The following is an 18,693-nucleotide window of genomic DNA, read 5'->3' on the forward strand; positions in this document are numbered from 1 at the left end:
CTCTGTCTGCACATTATTTACTTGCCCCAATGCCAAAGGCAAACATTCACAAGAGGAACGAATGTAGTCCCGCAAATAAAAAAATTTCATTCGGTGTTCAGTTGGGCAGGCTGCGCTGTGAAGTATTGGGGAGGAGGGAGTACCTGAGATGGGGGATATTCATGAGGCCTGGTGGATGGAACTATGGGGGAATTTTGGCTTTGTTCAGTAGTGTAAAACGGATGATAGCGAATCGGCAGCCCATTTTACACTATCGCACAAAGTCAAAATTAGCCCCTTACAGTCAACATCTGATGTATCATAGTTGCACCTCACAAAGTTATTGCTCTATGATAGATGAACAAATTTTTTATACCGGGTCATAATGTGTGGGTTTGGAGTCCTGGGGGGAAATATTGGGTATCACCCATTTTGGGGCGCTAATATCGGCCTGCCTGAAAGTTTAGCGCCCGGCGCTAATTATCACCTCTGATTGCAAAATTCATCTCTATCACCCCTGGAGGTGATTTGAGTGCTAAATCAGGCACTACACACCTCTCTTAAGGTGCTAATGTCAGGGAGCGAGGCACTACCTCAGAACGCTAGCAAAGCTCAGGCAATGACAGTTACCATGGAACCCAAACAGACTGGCGCCGTCCAGTTCTTAAAAGGGAGGGGCCATCTTGCTGGCCAGCCACTCCCTGCTCATTGTAGTCTTGAATCTCAGCCTGGAGAGACCTCTAAAGCAATTGTGTTGGAAGCATTAATGGATAGACCCAGGGAAAGAGCTCGGCGCTTAGGAACCTCAAAATGGTGCTGAGGGCCAAAACTCCTTATGACAGTGTTAAATCTCTCCAGACATCTCTCTCCTCACAATCTGCATGCACCAAAAATTTTGCTGACAAGAAAAGGTAGGAAGCACCCGCCTTTATATAGTGCTCCTCCAGCCCCTTCCCGACTTGAAAACGTTCCCTCTACCTGTCGTTCCTAGCGGCAGATTTTAAGGCAGAGGGTGCGACTCAATACCTGGTCCGGGAGCGCTACCGGGGCATTGCATGCTCGACTGATGTCACGATTTGTGGGTGCAGGAGATTGTGGCGGTAGTGTTTAGCGCCGCTGCAAAACGACTGGTCAATTTTGCGAGCGCCGCTAAAATCGGTGGAGGTGCTAACGGGAGGCGCTAACCAACTGAAATTTCCCCCTCTGGCCTGTTGTGTGGTCAGTTTTGTTTAGTGGGTTGCTAGTTACCTTTGCCTGGGTTCAGTTCCATCAGTTCCATGAGGCTGATTGACTGCTGTTTCCACCAGTTAGCCATTGTTCAAGATCATTAAAACCAATGTTTATTGTTGGTATAAAACCAGTTTTTGTAGTGGGGTGGTGGGGGGGGGGTAAGTTTTTCTATATTTTATGTCAAAAGCCATGAGAAAATCAAGAGAGGGGGGAACTGACCCCAAAAACATAACATTCAAAGAGAATCAATTTAAAAATATCAGTTTTGATTTAGAACATGATTCAAACAGGTGAAATCAAGAATGGAACTAAAAAAAAGACACCGTTAATCAAAATGACAACCACAATTAATTGCACAGTTCACAGGAAGCACTATTACAGGGCTCAATGGCTTCTTTAATCTGATCAAAGGTTGGATTGATAGGATTTTAATATGCAGCAATCTCTGTATGAGAATTCTCCTGTTCAACTGAAGAATGAAAAAAAGCTGACAGGGTCTAAATAACAGAGACTGTGCTTCAGACACACAGGGTATATACTTACGATTTCTCTCTCCAAGTCTGACTGACCTTGCACAAAAAGATGTTTGGTATCAAATGATCTGACAGGATGCAAGATGGCAGTCCGAGATTATTACCACTGCAACCACTAATGCTCAAGGGGTTGGATTTTCCAAGCCCCGAGGAGGTGGGCATGGAGGTGGGACAGCTGGTAAATTCGGTGAAAGTGGGGGCGGATGGTAAACCCGCCCCCATCCCGCCTCCGTGCCTTTTGCCAGGAGGCGGGAAGATGTGCTGCTTCGGGCCCCGTCTCCTGGAGGCGGGAAGGGCATTTAATCCTTTTAACTGCCTGTTAACAGGCAGAAAAAAGGATTAGTGCCATTTTACCTTCACTGGTGAAGGCTTCCCAACCTCAGAGAACCCTGCCTGGTTGGAGGAGACGTGGAGGAGGTCTGCGGCGGTTGGAGGCACCTAGAAGTAAGGTGTAGAGGTGAGTGATGGGTGCCAAGTGTGGAGTGGTACGTATGCAAGGCGAGTGATAAGTTTTAAAATGTGTTCACTTACCTTGTTTTCTTCCTACAGCCTTCAGCCGCGGTGGATTGGGAGAGCAGGCATCCTCCTTGTCAATTTCACAGACTGGCTGTTGGAACCTCCGAACCAACAGCCATGTGAAATTTACAAATTTGAAAGGTTTGATGAGTCCTGAACACAAGGGCTCATCAAACTAAAGAGAAAGTCAGTGTTTGACAGCTTCACAGGACTGTCAAATGCTGACATTTCTTCTTTCAAATAGTCTTGACAGGTAGCACGCCTGACGTTGACGTGCCCTGTCAGTGACTTCCTCCCTAATTGGCCTGCTGAGCCCACAGGGCAGGCTTAACAAGCTCAATCAGGGGAAAATCCCTCTGGTTGGTCAGGCGAGAATGGAGGCGGGACATTGACCCGACAAGCAGCAGTCCCGCCTCCAACTCACCTCCATTCACAAAATTCAGCCCAAGGAGTACAAAAAATCATTTCACAGGAACAGGAAATCGGGGTCCAGGGACACACAGGCATCATGTCTGTGACATCAGCACACCGTGCATGGTGTGAACTGCATGTGCTGGCCTCATGGATGCAATTCCCCTGCCTCGTTGGACCCGATTTTAGGCAGGAAAATAGCAACCATTTTTTTAACCCTTCCTAATCTCTCATTTCCTGGCTCAGCCGCCCATTTTCCTTAAATCTGTGCAGCGCTTTAGGGCATTTTTACCTTAAAGGTGCTGTAGATGTGCAAACTGTAACTTTAAAAAAGGTTGTTTGTAGATTAGTGGGTCAGTGTGGTAATTCTGGAGCTTGGTCAAAGAGATGAGTTTTGAGGAGGTTCTTAAAGGAGGAGAGAGAGGGGTGGAGATTTGGAGGGGTTTAGGAAGGGAAATATAAATGTAAGGAATTGAGATCAGCCTGTGCAATATTAGTAACTAGCATATTAATATCTTTGTATGGAATTTCTTTGCTATTCTAAAATAGCAGAAGTAGACATTTTATATCATACATTAATCAGGTTATTACTAATATTGTACAGTAATAACCTGATTAATGTATAATATAATCAGGTTATTACTAATATCGTACAGTATTGTAACTTCGATGAAATATTTATAACTTCTTAAATCCCATACCAATTTTTATCTATTACACGCACATGCACTTTTCTCCTGCTTCACCTGTAATGTGTGTTTACTTTATTTGGGTTTAATCTTAATATGTTCAGTAGATTTATTGACCATTTCCCAAACATCTCACTGAAGACCTAATTAGTCCTTAATCCCTGTAATAATGTTCTATCATTCTTCACAGCCAATGAAGTACTTTTGAAGTGTAGTCACTGTTGTAATGTAGGATATTATAGCAATCTGATGCCACAAAACTTGAGCTGCACTACACAAGTAAGAATTCATTATTTTAATTTTATATTTAGAGTTGAATTGCTTTTAAGTCAAAGCAAATTTCCATTCAGTGTGTTACAGACTTGATTGACATTTGCATTAGCATTTCATTGGTTTGTGCCAGGCCACTTATGAGAGGATGGGAAGGGACACTGGTCGAGTTTCATCTCACATCACTCAAGCACGTACAGGTAGACTTTCCCTTATCCGAAAACCTTGGGACCAGCTGTGTTTCGGAATTCGGAATTTTTCGGATTTCAGAAGGTATTATATTTATTATGAGACTGGGAAACTCTGAACATTAAATTAATTTGGTAATTAGTATTTGTATTTAATATAAATTTTATAAGTTCAGGCTACCTCTTGCGACTGTTCCATGTCTCATTCTCCTTCCTGCTTCTCTGTGCTGCCGCTCACAGTCTGTTTACAGCTCCCCCTGCTCCGTATCTGAATTCCTTGACTTAGCGGGGGCCTGGGGCTCGACTGCCGCCGCCAGTTGTGGGAAAGCCGGATATTGGCTGACTCCTACGCTAAGCTGGCCCGCAAATCAGGTCAGAAAAGCATCGGCCGCGTCGGTACATGTTTGGCGCCACTCGGGTTATGTCGTGCGCATGACTTACGCTCCACAAAAAAACATTCGGTTTTCATCGGTTTTCGGTTTTCAGAAGTACGGATAAAGGATAGTCTACCTGTATTCTGGAGCAGTAATCAAGCAGCAGCATTGATGACAACTGCAGATTCCTCCTTTTTTTAAATTCATTCATGGGATGTGGGCTTCGCTGGCAAGGCCAGCATTTATTGCTCATCTCTAATTGCCCTTGAGAAGGTGGTGGTGAGCCGCCTTCTTGAACTGCTGCAGTCCATGTGGTGAAGTACTCCCACAGTGCCATTAGGTAGGGAGTTCCAGGATTTTGACCCAGCGACAATGAAGGATCGGCGATATACTTCTAAGTCAGGATGGTGTGTGACTTGGAGGGGAACTTGGAGGTGGTGGTGTTCCCATGCACTTTCCGCCCTTGTCCTTCTAGGTGGAAGAGGTCGCGGGTTTGGGAGGTGCTGCTGAAGAAGCCTTGGCAAATTGCTACAGTGCATCTTGTTGATGGTATACACTGCAGCCACAGTGCGCCGGTGGTGGAGGGAGTGAATGTTTAAGATGGTGGATTAGTGCCAGTGAAGCAGGCTGCTTTGTCCTGGATGGTGTCAATCTTCTTGAGTGCTGTTGGAGCTGCACTCATACAGGCAAGTGGAGAGTATTCCATCACACTCCTGACTTGTGCCTTGTAGATTGTAAAAAGGCTTTGGGGAGTCAGGGGGTGAGTCACTTGCCACAGAATACCCAGCCTCTGACCTGCTCTTGTAGACACAGTATTTACGTGGCTGGTCCAGTTAAATTTCTGGTCCATGGTGATGCCCAGGATGTTGATGGTGGGGGATTCAATGATGGTAATACCATTGAATGTCACGGACAGGTGGTTAGACTCTCGCTTGTTGAAGATGGTCATTGCCTGGCACTTGTGTGGTGCGAATATTACTTGCCACTTCTCAGCCCAAGCCTGAATGTTGTCCAGGTCTTGCTGCATGCGGGCATGGAATGTTTCATTATCTGAGGAGTTGTGAATGGCGCTAAACACTGTGCAGTCATCAGCGAACATCCCCACTTCCAACCTTATGTTGGAGGGAAGGTCATTGATGAAGCAGCTGAAGATGGTTGGGCCTAGGACACTGCCCTGATGAACTCCTGCAGCGATGTCCTGGGGCTGAGATAATTGGCCTCCAACAACCACAACCTAGGCTGAATATACTTCTAGCCAAGGTATCAGCTACTATATAATTAATGGTGGACACTGTGCAATCTTGTCAGTGATACAATGGTTCACAGGCTCGCTTGAAAGGTATTGACACGAAACTAGAAAACAATTGTCACGTTGTATCTGTACATATACTCACAGGTTACTTTCTGTCAGAAATCAAGTATTGTTAATCAGAAAACATAACTTTTTCATTACAAATCACAAATACATTAGATTACCAGAAAATCCTGAAGCTTAATTTAATGTTGGCATGGTCACACCAACTGGGTAAAAGCAAGCTATACATGCACTTTCTCCACATGCATTCTCCAGGCCTACAGGGATAAGACTCATTTGAATTACCACAGAATCCTTAACATTATAAATGCTGATGTGTGTGTAGTATGAAAACACACATGTATATTTATGCAACTAAAGGTGTCAGCTCCCTTTCCTAGCACTATCTCTCTCCCCTTCAAAACTACTATCAAAACTGACTCCCTAAAAACCTACTTCACCCATCTCTAATTTAACCCATGTCCAATCTCCCTTTCCTTTCTGGAGTCTTTGTAAGTATCATCACTTCTAGCTCTGTGCCCTCTCTCCTAAAATTCCTTGTTTTAACCCCTCCAATTAGACTTGTATCCCTCTCTCATTTGACATAGTTGATCATGCCATCCTCCTCCAACAACTGGATAAAGCAAGCCTGTCTGAATGCAGCCAGTACATTTCCAGGAATAGCTTCTCTTCCCTCCCCTGCATTGTCACTTCTGGAGTCCATCAAGAATACATCTACATGCTGCCCCTTGGCATCACCCATAAGTGCAGGGCTAATTTCCACATGTATGTTGCTGACAACCAACTCTACCTCTCCACCACTGCCCTTGACCACTTGACTACCTCCAAGCTATTAGATTGCTTGTCTACCATTAGATCCTGGATGAGGCACAACCTCCTCCAGCTCATCATTGGGAAGACCAAAAGCATTGTCTTCGGCTCCTTTGGCCACATACTGTACTCGCTTGACAATTATGCCATCCCACTCCTTGATCATTCTCTAAAGCTGGACCAGGGTGTAGGAATTAAACACAAGCGGGGTTGGGGTTATTGTCTCTGGCCAGTCAGAAGCCTCTGAGCTGCTCCAGGGACCCCCGTGCGGTTTCGAATCGCTCCCCTATTCCTGGTTCTGACCGCCGGACTTATTCGGTAGCGATGTAGACAGAAAACGTGACTCGTGGTTGGGTGCAAAACAGACCAGCATTTATTGAAACAAAAAGAAAGAAACAACTTAAAAATAATCGATACAACACACCTATGCCTGGTACAGCACTTTTGCTTAACACAGTTCACCTATTGTTTACTACAACACTCTTTTGCTTACTACAACACTGTTACTTAAATACAGCACTTTTAATACAGCTACTTAGTGTCCACTACAGCATTCTTCTGCTTAGTGCAACACTGTTACTTAAATACAGCACTTTACTTCTCACAGTACACTTTAGTGTCTACTACAGCACTCTTTTGCTTAGTGCAACACTGTTACTTAATAGGGGAGGAGAAAACGGACACAAGGGAAAATTGACTAAAATTGCCGTTTAACAAGATTCCCCTTAATTCCCACCCCTTAATACCTATTCTAAGTTGCCTTGTAATGGGCCAGAAAATGTATGCTCACCAGTGAAACGCCTGCTCCGTGCCCTTGCGGTCTTAGATTCTTTACCACCCTGAAAATGGAAATACCCCAGTGTTTAAAAATAACTGCTGGTATTCCACTCCCTTGGGCGGGCTCCTGAGTAGTACATGGGGCACGGAGGTGCAGCTGCAGAGAGAGAGAGAGAGAGAGAGATGGCTTCTTGAGAAGCTATCTTATACCCCATTTGGGGCCGAAATCTTCCCGCTCAAATCCGGATGTATCTGGGCTGAACAAAAGGGATCCGATGTCCCCATTGACTGTGATGGGTTTTGGATGAATTACCCATTTCCCTTGTGATGGGTTTTTGAATGTATTCCCATTCGTCATGATGGGTTTGAATAGCGTTGTCTTGGTTTGAAAAAAACATGTCCAATTCCTTAATTGCTGAGTAAACAGCCCTTGGATGTTAGTGTAAACAATCTGATTGCCCTGTGGTCATGCCCAACTGCAATTGATTGGCATTCTCAAGTGCTTAATCCTTTGTGTCAACATTGTAGACTCTCTGTAAAGAAGCATCGATTGTCCTGCAGGGAAACTCCCCGAACTGCCTTTGATTGACAGTTTAAATACTCCATTGCTTCAGGGCTGGGGTTTTTTCTATATCCTTTGTCAGCCATCTTTGATTTTCCCTTTTCATATGCACACAGACTGTGTGGTGTCTTCTGCCACGAGGTTGGACAGCCATTTTTGATTATCCTTTTTCACAGACACACACAGGTTGCCTTTCAACTCCTTTTTGTCAGCCCGTGCTTTGAACAGAGACTGTCTTTTGTCTTCTGCCACGAGGTCTGATGGCTATTTTGATCCCTGGATTTTTAAAGGTATATTCTACCCAGGTATTCTTTAATCAAAAATCAATCTTCGGAACTGTAGAAAATTTTGAAATTATTGCAAAATCTTACAGTCCCCCATCGGATACTAAAACTTGCTTGTAGTGTCCTGTCCAAAGGTGAGCAATAATTTCAGACCCCCCACAAACAACCTTCCCTTAATACGTATCTAGATCTATCTTTGATCCCCGACACCTCCATCTCCCCTGCCCAGAGAGAATCGCAGTACACGGTAGGCTTATCAACAGAAAAACAAGATTAATTAAATAATCAATACACGGAGGGGGCCCAATGCCCTTGTACCACTTGCATTCACAATAATTCAAGCATGGAGGGGACCAATGCCCCTGCACCACTTGTATTCACAATAATTCAAGCATGGAGGGGATTCAATGCCCCTGCACCACTTGCGACATAGTTTTTAGCATGATACAACATCTTTAATGGGATTATCACCAAGCCAACATATCTGCTAAATATAATTTAAAATGCAATTGTCTGACACTTTATTAGATGGCACTGTTCTTCTGCCATAAATGTATCTTAAATTTTCACCATGCAAACATAACAATTCTTAGGCATATGCAATTTGTTGCCTTAACTCCAAACAATAATTAACAAGCTTTGTAAATTCTTAATCTTAATCGAGTTTCCAATAACAGTTTAAATGTTGTGGGCATCTGCTTCCTGCAGACCCCTTCCTTTGTGGACTAGGGGTGCTTCCTTTCTCGAATCACCCGAAACACGATGGTCCTCTGTACCAAGTGCTGTGGAGCTTCTCCTCTCATACACGCATCTGTGCCTGCATGTGCAGTCTGTGTGTGCAAACGCGCTGCAGGCTGGGGATTTCTAATCTTGGGTACAATCCCAGCTGCCTGTTCCCCTGCCCCCTGCTTAAACAACCTGCATTGTTTGCTATAACTGGCAGCCTGCCAGTAATCCTGTTCAAAATCCTTTTCTCTCCCCAGGGCGGCCTTAAATGTGAAATCTTGGGCCTGGACCTGCTTTTGGTCTGGGGCCAAAGCTATCCCCTGTGTGCCTCCCTTCTCCTGGATTGCTAATACCAGACCTGCTCTGCAGGGGTCCCAGAACTCTCCTTCCCTGTTCCCCTGCTTAAACAGCTCACACTGGTCATGAATAGCTCCTCCCCTAACACAAGCCACAGCGCCTGCCTGTGCAGCCTGTGAGCTTGTACCCACTGCGGGCTGGGGATTTCTGTCCTCAGGTTCACTCCCAGCTGCCTGTTTCCCTGTGGGTCCCATTAAGCTAGATGGGACCTCGTTAGACCGGGGTGAATTGGTCAGGTCTTCCGAGTGGACCACCATGCTGGAGGCTCCAGTGTCCACCGAATATCTCCCCTGCACCATCTTCACCCCCATCTCAACATAGGGCCTGCTCCCCTCAGCATTTTTGCGGGGACACAGGTCAACAGGTTGCACTGGCTCCAGCCATTGCTGGGAGTGGGATGGGGCAGATGGGGTCAAAGCACCGGTGGTGGCTGCTACTCTCCCCATGCCAGTCGGAAGAGACCGCACTGCCTCCAATAGTGACTCAACCCGGGGGGGGAAATTCCTCTCTCTACCACCTCATCCTCCACCCCCCTTTGCTGCCAGAGCTCCTGAAAGCTTGGAGCCATGGGTGGCGGTCGTGGGACCTCTGATTCCCTGACCAGCCTTTTCCTGGGTGTTGCCAGTGGGACAGTTTTATTTGGGTTGACGGTAAAATCCGACTGACCTGCCTTCGGGCTGATCAGACATATCATCCCCTTTGCCCTCTTTAAAGCCATATTCAAGCTTTCTATCTCTTCCCTACATGGGCCATGATCTGCTTCCTCAAACCCTTGCTTGCAGGCCAGCTTATATGCTGTCTTTACCTCCCTAACCTTTTCCTCCTGCTCTTTTATTTCTTGTATGAGGCGAGCGTTCTCCTCCCGCACCCTCATCTCATTGCTCTTGGCCTCTGCAACTAGGCACTTCAGGAACTCGGACTTGTGCCTCGTGTGGCTTTTGCCCTCACTAAACTGGACCACCAGGCGCTCCATCTTGGCCTGGTATTCTTCAACCTCCCTTTCCCTATCCCAACTCTCTGCTCTAGATTCCCTAAACCTGCGGGTAACTTCCCCAAGCCTGCGGGAACCTAACCATAAACAGATCAGGGGCGTGAGAAAAAGAAAAACAATAACTGCTGCTCTTTCCTGACCCAAACCACCGTCTGCTACATCGCACACTGTTGCCGACGGTCCTGCTGCGGTCGTCATTTTGTAGGAAATAAACACAAGTGGGGTTGGGGTTATTGTCTCTGGCCAGTCAGAAGCCTCTGAGCTGCTCCAGGGACCCCCGTGCGGTTTCAAATTGCTCCCCTATTTCTGGTTCTAACCGCCAGACTTATTCGGTAGCGAAGTAGACAGAAAACGTGACTCGTGGTTGGGTGCAAAACAGACCAGCATTTATTGAAACAAAAAGAAAGAAACAACTTAAAAATAATCGATACAACACACCTATGCCTGGTACAGCACTTTTGCTTAAAACAGTTCACTTAACCTTTACTACAGCACTCTTTTGCTTACTACAACACTGTTACTTAAATACAGCACTTTTAATACAGCTACTTAGTGTCCACTACAGCACTCTTCTGCTTAGTGCAACACGGTTACTTAAATACAGCACTTTTAATACAGCTACTTAGTGTCCACTACAGCACTCTTCTGCTTAGTGCAACACTGTTACTTAAATACAGCACTTTACTTCTCACAGTACACTTTAGTGTCTACTACAGCACTCTTTTGCTTAGTACAACACTGTTACTTAATAGGGGAGGAGAAAACGGACACAACGAGGGAAAATTGACTAAAATTACAGTTTAACAAGATTCCCCTTAATTCCCACCCCTTAATACCTAATCTAAGTTGCCTTGTAATGGGCCAGAAAATGTATGCTCACCAGTGAAACGCCTGCTCTGTGCCCTTGCGGTCTTAGATTCTTCACCACCCTGAAAATGGAAATACCCCAGTGTTTAAAAATAACTGCTGGTTTTCCACTCCCTTGGGCGGGCTCCTGAGTAGTACATGGGGCAAGTAGGTGAGGCTGCAGAGAGGGAGATGGCTTCTTGAGAAGCTATCTTATACCCCATTTGGGGCCGAAATCTTCCCGCCCAAATCCGGATGGATCTGGGCTGAACAAAAGGGATCCGATGTCCCCATTGACTGTGATGGGTTTTTGATGAATTACCCATTTCCCTTGTGATGGGTTTTTGAATGTATTCCCATTCATCATGATGGGTTTGAATAGAGCTGTCTTGGTTTGAAAAAAACATGTCTAATTCCTTAATTGCTGAGTAAACAGCCCTTGGATGTTAGTGTAAACAATCTGATTGTCCTGTGGTCATGCCCAACTGCAATTGATTGGCAGTCTCAAGTGCTTAATCCTTTGTGTCAACATTGTAGACTCTCTGTAAACAAACATCGATTGTCCTGCAGGGAAACTCCCCGAACTGCCTTTGATTGACAGTTTAAATACTCCATTGCTGCAGGGCTGGGGGTTTTTCTAAATCCTTTGTCAGCCATCTTGCATTTTCCCTTTTCATATGCACACAGACTGTGTAGAGTCTTCTGCCACGAGGTCGGACAGCCATCTTTGATTATCCTTTTTCACAGACACACACAGGTTGCCTTTCAAGTCCTTTTTGTCAGCCCATGCTTTGAACAGAGACTGTCTTTTGTCTTCTGCCACGATGTCTGATGGTCATTTTGATCCCTGGATTTTTAAAGGTATATTCTACCCAGGTATTCTTTAATCAAAAATCAATCTTTGGAACTGTAGAAAATTTTGAAATTATTGCGAAATCTTACAAGGGTGTTCATAATCTTGGCATAACATTTGATCCTGACCTGACTTTTAAACCCCATAGCCTATGCATCACCAAGATTACTTACTTCCAACTCTGCAACTTTGCTCACCTTCATCCCTACCTCAGTCTCCCTGCTGCTGAAACCCTACTCGATCATGTTATGATCCAATAGTGATCATGTTATGGTCAAGTTCAATGTAGTGTTTGAAAGGGAGAAACACGAAACAGCAACTGAGATTCTAGATTTAGGTAAGGCCGATTTCAATGGGTTGAAGCAGAGACTGTGCACACTAAACTGAGCAAATCTGTTAATGGGTAAAACAACAGAAGATCAGTGGGAGATGTTTAAAAAATAATTTCAAGTGATACAGAAACAGTTTATACCCCTGAGGGGCAAGAATTCTACTTGCCAATAAAAAAGCCATGGACAACTAAAGAGGTAAGGGACAGCATAAAACTAAAAGAAAGGGCATACAAAAATGCAAAAAATAGCACACATCCTGGCGAATGGGAAAGATAAAAAGAACAGCAAAGGGTCACAAAACAAATAGTAAGAGCTACAAAAAGGGAGTATGAAAAGAAACTTGCAAGGCATATCAAAATCAATACGAAGAATTTTTACAGTTACATTAGGAAAAAGAGGGTGGCCAGGAGCAATGTTGGCCCCTTAAAAACTGGTAATGATGATATTGTCAATGACAATGGGGAAATGGCAGACATGTTGAATAATTACTTTGCGTCATATTTACAGTAGAAGAAGAGGATAGCATGCTGGAAATCCCAAAGAAACTAATATTGAACTGGGGACAGGGACTCTATAAAATGAATGTAAGTAAAATAACAATAATGAAGAAATTAATGGCACTAAGGAGTTACAAATCCCCAGAACCAGATGGTTTCCATCCCAGGGTTTTAAAAGAAGTAGGTGAGCCCATTGTGGATGCCTTAACTATAATCTTCCAAAGTTCTCTAGATTCAGGAACCGTCCCTTTAGATTGGAAAATTGCGCATGTCACTCCGCTTTTTAAGAATGACGAGAGATGGAAAATGGGGAATTATAGACCAGTTAGCTGAACATCTGTTGTTAGGCAATTGCTAAAGTCTATAATTAAGGACTGACCACCTCAAAAATTTTCAGTTGATCAGAGAGAGCCAGCATGGATTTGTGAAAGGTAGGTCATGCCTGACACACCTGATTGCATTTTTTGAAGAGGTGACTAAAGTAGTGGACAGGGTCTGTGGATGCTATTTATATGGACTTCCAGAAGGCATTTGATAAAGTCCCACTTTGATAAAGAGACTGTTATGTAAGGTAGAAGACCATGGAATTGAGGGCAAATTATTGACCTGGTTAGGAAATTGGCTGAGAGGCAGGAGACAGAGAGTAGGGATAATGGATAGGTACTCTAATTGGCAGGCTGTGACTAGTGGTGTCCCGCAGGGATCTGTGTTGGGGCCTCAACTATGCACAATATTTATTAACCACTTAGATTATGGCATAGAAAGTCATATACCCAAATTTGCCGATGACACAAAGATAGACGGCATTGTTGGCAGTGCAGATGAAAGCATAAAATTACAAAGGGATATTAATAGATTAAGTGAATGGGCAAAACTGTAGCAAATGGATTTCAATGTAGGCAAATGTGAGGTCACCCACTTTGGACCTAAACTGGATAGAACAGGGTACTTTCTAAATGGTGAACAGCTAAAAACAGTGGAGGTCCAAAGAGACTTGGGGGTCCAGGTACATAGATCATTAAAAGGTAATGAGCAGGTACAGAAAATAATCAAAGAGGCTAATGGAATGCTAGCCTTTATAACTAGAGGACTAGAATACAAGGGGATAGAAGTTATGCTGCAGCTGTACAAAACCCTGGTTAGACCTGGAGTACTGTGAGCAGTTCTGGGCACCACACCTTAGAAAGGATATATCGGCTTTGGAGGGAGTGCAGCGTAAGTTTACCAGAATGATACCCAGACTCCAAGGGTTAAGTTACAAGGAGAGATTACACAAATTAGGGTTGTGTTCCTTAGAATTTAGAAGGTTAAGCGGTGATCTGATCGAAGTTTTCAGGATATTAAGGGGAACTGATAGGGTAGATAGAGAGAAACTATTTCCGCTGGTTGGGGATTCTAGGATTGGGGGCATAGTCTAAAAATTAGAGCCAGACCTTTCAGGAGTGAAATTAGGAAACACTTCTACACACAAAGGGCGGTAGAAGTTTGGAACACTCTTCTGCAAATGGCAATTGATGCTTGATCAATTGTTAATTTTAAATCGGAGATTGATAGCTTTTTGTTAACCAAAAGTATTAAGGGATATGGGGCAAAGATGGGGATATGGAGTTAGGTCGCAGATCAGCCATGATCTTGTAGGAATGGCTAGATTCCTAACTAAAGGACTGAGGTCGAGTCAGTCTATCAAACAAACGATGTTTAATACTATTCAACAGAGTTTAACATGAAAACACAGGAGAACTAAATTACAGGTCTGTACTCTTAGCTGGCTTCACGAGGACTGGCTAGGGCAGCTCCACAGCCTGACGTCATGATGTCATCATGTTTTCCCGCCGCTGGAGGATCACGTGAGCAACGTGATGATGTCATCGCGTTTGCTCTCATTCTTAAAGGGACCGCGCAATGTACATGCAATAATATGAACAAAGATACAGGTTCATTCTGTAGCTAATAATTTGTTAAAGATAATTATGTACATTAGATCAGAGTCCTCTGGTGGCTCTGCCTCATGCGCACCCCCAGAATTGTCTATAACAGTAAAAGTCAATCGACTAGGAGGTCTGTGTTGTGTATGTGCCTTTAAGAGAAGAACTGATTCTATACTGCAGTACCGGCAGTGACCACCACTGTATAAAAAGCCATAGCAGGCTTCTGTATTTCAGTCTTGAATTACTCTCTGTTCAGTAAATACCTGTTTTATTGTTCTCCTGCAGTCTGAGTATTATTGATCCTCGGACACTACACTGGCGACGGGCAGGTTTGAACTCACCTGCAGTACTGCATCACCTCACGGGGATCTTTTCCCTGAAGAGAAGCTTCTTGGAGGTCGAAGTGAGAATGGCGGGCGTCGACCGTGGGCAACCGCCCAGGGATCCATCGGAGAGTTGCAGGGGAGGATGTGGAGAGCTGGGCCTGGCTCCCCAGTCGAGATGTTCCAGCAAGTCGTGCTGGTAGCAGGTAGTGCGCTGACCCTTCCGGACTGCGGCGGGCTCGGGCTAGATCGAGCAGCTCTGCAAAAGGGGCCGTGCAGCGTCATCGGGAGGAAGAGAGAGAGAGAGGGTGGAGCGCACAGGGCGCGGTCGGTGCTCAAGAACAGGGCAGCGTGGAGATGATAGAATGCGGGGAAGGAAAAGTGAGACGCGCTGAAGCCGCGGGTCGCCGCCATTACCCTGTAGAACGCTAGGAGCAGCGTGGCAGCAAGGGAAAGAAGGAAAAGTGCAGGAGGCGCCATTTTATTCCATTGGGGAAGAAGGATAAGCGCGGGAGGCGCCATTTTATTCCATTCGGGAAGAAGGAAAAGTGCGGGAGGCGCCATTTTAAATCACCCAAGATGCCGAAGAGTGGCAGTATCACAGCTTTCGACAACAAGGTAGAAGACTGGACCATGTATGTGGAAAGAATTGAAGTGTACTGCAATGCCAATGAGATGGCCAATGGAAAGAAGGCATCGGTATTATTAAATTTGATGGGCGCGAGAACGTACGGCCTATTGCGGAATTTAATTACCTCAGCTAAACCAATGGAGAAAAGTTTTGAAGAGATTGTTAATATCTTACAGGAACACCTAAACCCTACACAGCTGCTGATAGCAGAAAGATTCAAGTTCCATAAAAGAAACCAGCACAAAGATGAGAACAATGCTGACTATCTTACGGAACTACGCCAGTTATCGAAGCACTGCCAGTTCGGAGCAGGACTGGCAGACACCTTGCGGGATAAGTTTGTCTGCGGGCTCCAGAGTGAAGGAACCCAGAAACGACTACTTTCAGAAAAGGACCTGACGCTAGAACAGGCTTTCAGCGTGGCAGTATCCTACGAAGCAGCAGCACGGGGAGCTGCGGAAATACAACAGAAACCACAGGAATACAGCGCTAACGAAATGGCGTATGGAGCAGAAAAGTGCTATCGCTGCGGCAGAACAACCCATGATCAGAGGGACTGCTGGGTTAAGGACAAAGTATGCAGGCAATGTGTGAAAATGGGACACATAGCAAGAGTCTGCAGGTTGGGAAAGAAAACCAACACTACAAGAACTACTAAGGAAAAGTACAAGAAAGTAAAGAAATTGACAGACAGTAGTTCGGAAGATCAGGAGAGTGATAAGGACTCCGGGAGCAGGAGACTAAGTTGTCTAAAGTTACACAACGTGATCGCAAAGGGGGATCACCGAACCATTTGGGTCACCCTCATTGTAGCAGGGTCCCCAGTAAAGATGGAATTGGACACAGGATCAGCCCTAACTCTCATGAATCGACGAGACTATGAGCAGCTATTCTCACACATACCCTTGAAGGACACATCCATTGTATTGAAGGCATACACGGGGCAAAAAGTCTACCCCAGAGGAAAAATAAGGGTGCCAGTTGAATACAACGGCAAGGAAACACAGAAACTGTATCTATATATACTACCAGATGGAGGACCACCATTATTGGGACGTGAATGGATCCGAAAAATACAATTGGATTGGCATTCCATTCAGGCGCTAACTGTGACTGATAAAAAGGATGATGACGTCACACCTGGACGACTGTCAAAAATTCTAACTGACGCGAATGAGATGTTCCAACAAGGACTTGGGACTCTAAAAGGAGTAACGGCAACGATAAAAATCGAAGATAACGCAAACCCAAAATTTTTCAAGGCCTTACGCGATCCGCCCAGCCGTTGAAGCAGAGCTACAGAGTCTGGAGCGTTTGGGTGTGCTGTCCAAGGTGGACTGGAGCGAGTGGGCCACACCCGTCATTCCTGTAATGAAGAAATCATTGAGCAGCATGCCTGGGGAACCGAAGAAGGTTCGCATCTGTGGGGACTTCAAGGTAACTGTGAACCCAGTCCTGCACACAGTACAATATCCACTTCCACGGATAGAAGATATTTTCGCCTCACTATCTGGAGGGAAACGCTTTACAAAGATTGATCTGGCCCAAGCGTATCTACAAATGGAGGTGGAAGAAGCGTCTAGGAAATACCTCACGATAAACACTCACAAAGGCTTTTACCAGTACAATCGACTGGTATTCGGGGTAGCATCAGCCCCGGCTATTTGGCAGAGGGCGATGGAACAAGTCCTGCAAGGGATCCCGGGGACCCAGTGTTATTTGGGCGACATCCTGGTTACGGGCGAAAATGACAGTGAACACCTTGCCAACCTGGAGCAGGTGCTCACGAGATTACAGGAATATGGGCTACGAGCCAACCGCCCCAAATGCGAGTTCTTCAGGAGACAAATCTCGTATTGTGGCCACGTGATTGGTGAGGAAGGGTTGCATAAGTCGCCAGACAAGATTGAGGCTGTAGTCAAGGCTCCAGCACCGGAAAATGTGTCGCAACTGAGGTCGTTCCTCGGGTTGGTGAACTACTACCATAAGTTCTTGCCGAATTTATCTACAATTCTGCACCCACTGAACGCCCTACTGCAAACTGGAGTAACATGGAAATGGAGTGATGAGTGTAAGCGTGCCTTTCAGAAATGTAAATGCCTAATCACTTCAAAAGAAGTATTGGCCCACTACAATCCAACACTACCGATTCAGTTAGCATGTGATGCGTCTCCCTATGGCATTGGAGCGGTGCTGTCACACAAATTCCTTGACGGTTCAGAGAGGCCAATAGCCTTTGCGTCGCGCTCGTTAACCTCAGCCGAGCGTAACTACACCCAGATTGACAGGGAGGCCCTCAGCCTGGTGTGGGGGGTGAAGAAGTTCAATCACTATCTGCACGGGCAGAAATTCACCCTACTGACTGATCATCAGCCCCTGGTCTCCATTTTTAACCCAAAGAAGGGCATTCCGGTGATGACGGCGCAACGGCTGCAAAGATGGTTACTTTTTCTAGGGGCACATTAGTACGACATAGAGTACAAGGGTACAAAACAGCATGGAAACGCTGATGGGCTGTCGCGCCTACCGTTGCCTACGGTAGAGGAAGCACCTGCAGTGGACCCTGTTGAGATATACCATGCGACCATAGTCGAATGTCTACCTGTTACAAACTCAAGTATAGAGAAGGAAACCCGAAATGACCCGACACTCTCTCGGGTCTATGATTTGACGGTGAAGGGATGGCCAGCACATGGCGACTCACTGTTGCCAGCATTCTCGCCAAGGAGAGAACAGCTGTCAGTGTGCCGGGGGACCTTGATGTGTGGATCCCGAGTGGTAATTCCACACAAGTTGAGAGATAGAGTGCTCAATGAGCTTCATGGGGGTCATCTGGGAGGGGTAAAAATGAAGAGCCTAGCCAGGGCATTTGTGTGGTGGCCGGGAATCGATAAAGAAATTGAGGATATGACCAAGAGATGCACAGGATGCCAGAAGGTCCAAAACGCTCCACCACAGGCCCCGCTACATCCATGGGAGTGGCCCTCATCTCCATGGCAACGGGTGCACATTGATTTTGCTGGTCCATTTATGGACTCAATGTTCCTAATCGCTGTGGACACCCATTCGAAATGGCCAGAGGTCATCAAAATGTCCTCCACCACCACGGAGAAAACTATTGCAGTCCTACGGACCATCTTCACCAGGAATGGCTTGCCAGAACAGATTTGCTCCGACAATGGGCCACAGTTTGTGTCAGAGGATTTCCGGAGGTTTCTGAGGAATAATGGGGTGAAGCATTACACATATGCCCCATATCATCCAGCCACAA

The sequence above is a fragment of the Somniosus microcephalus genome, chromosome 11, assembly GCF_052327205.1.
Source record: "Somniosus microcephalus isolate GS21.2 chromosome 11, FLI_Smic_1.0, whole genome shotgun sequence".
In the NCBI taxonomy this organism is placed as follows: domain Eukaryota; kingdom Metazoa; phylum Chordata; class Chondrichthyes; order Squaliformes; family Somniosidae; genus Somniosus; species Somniosus microcephalus.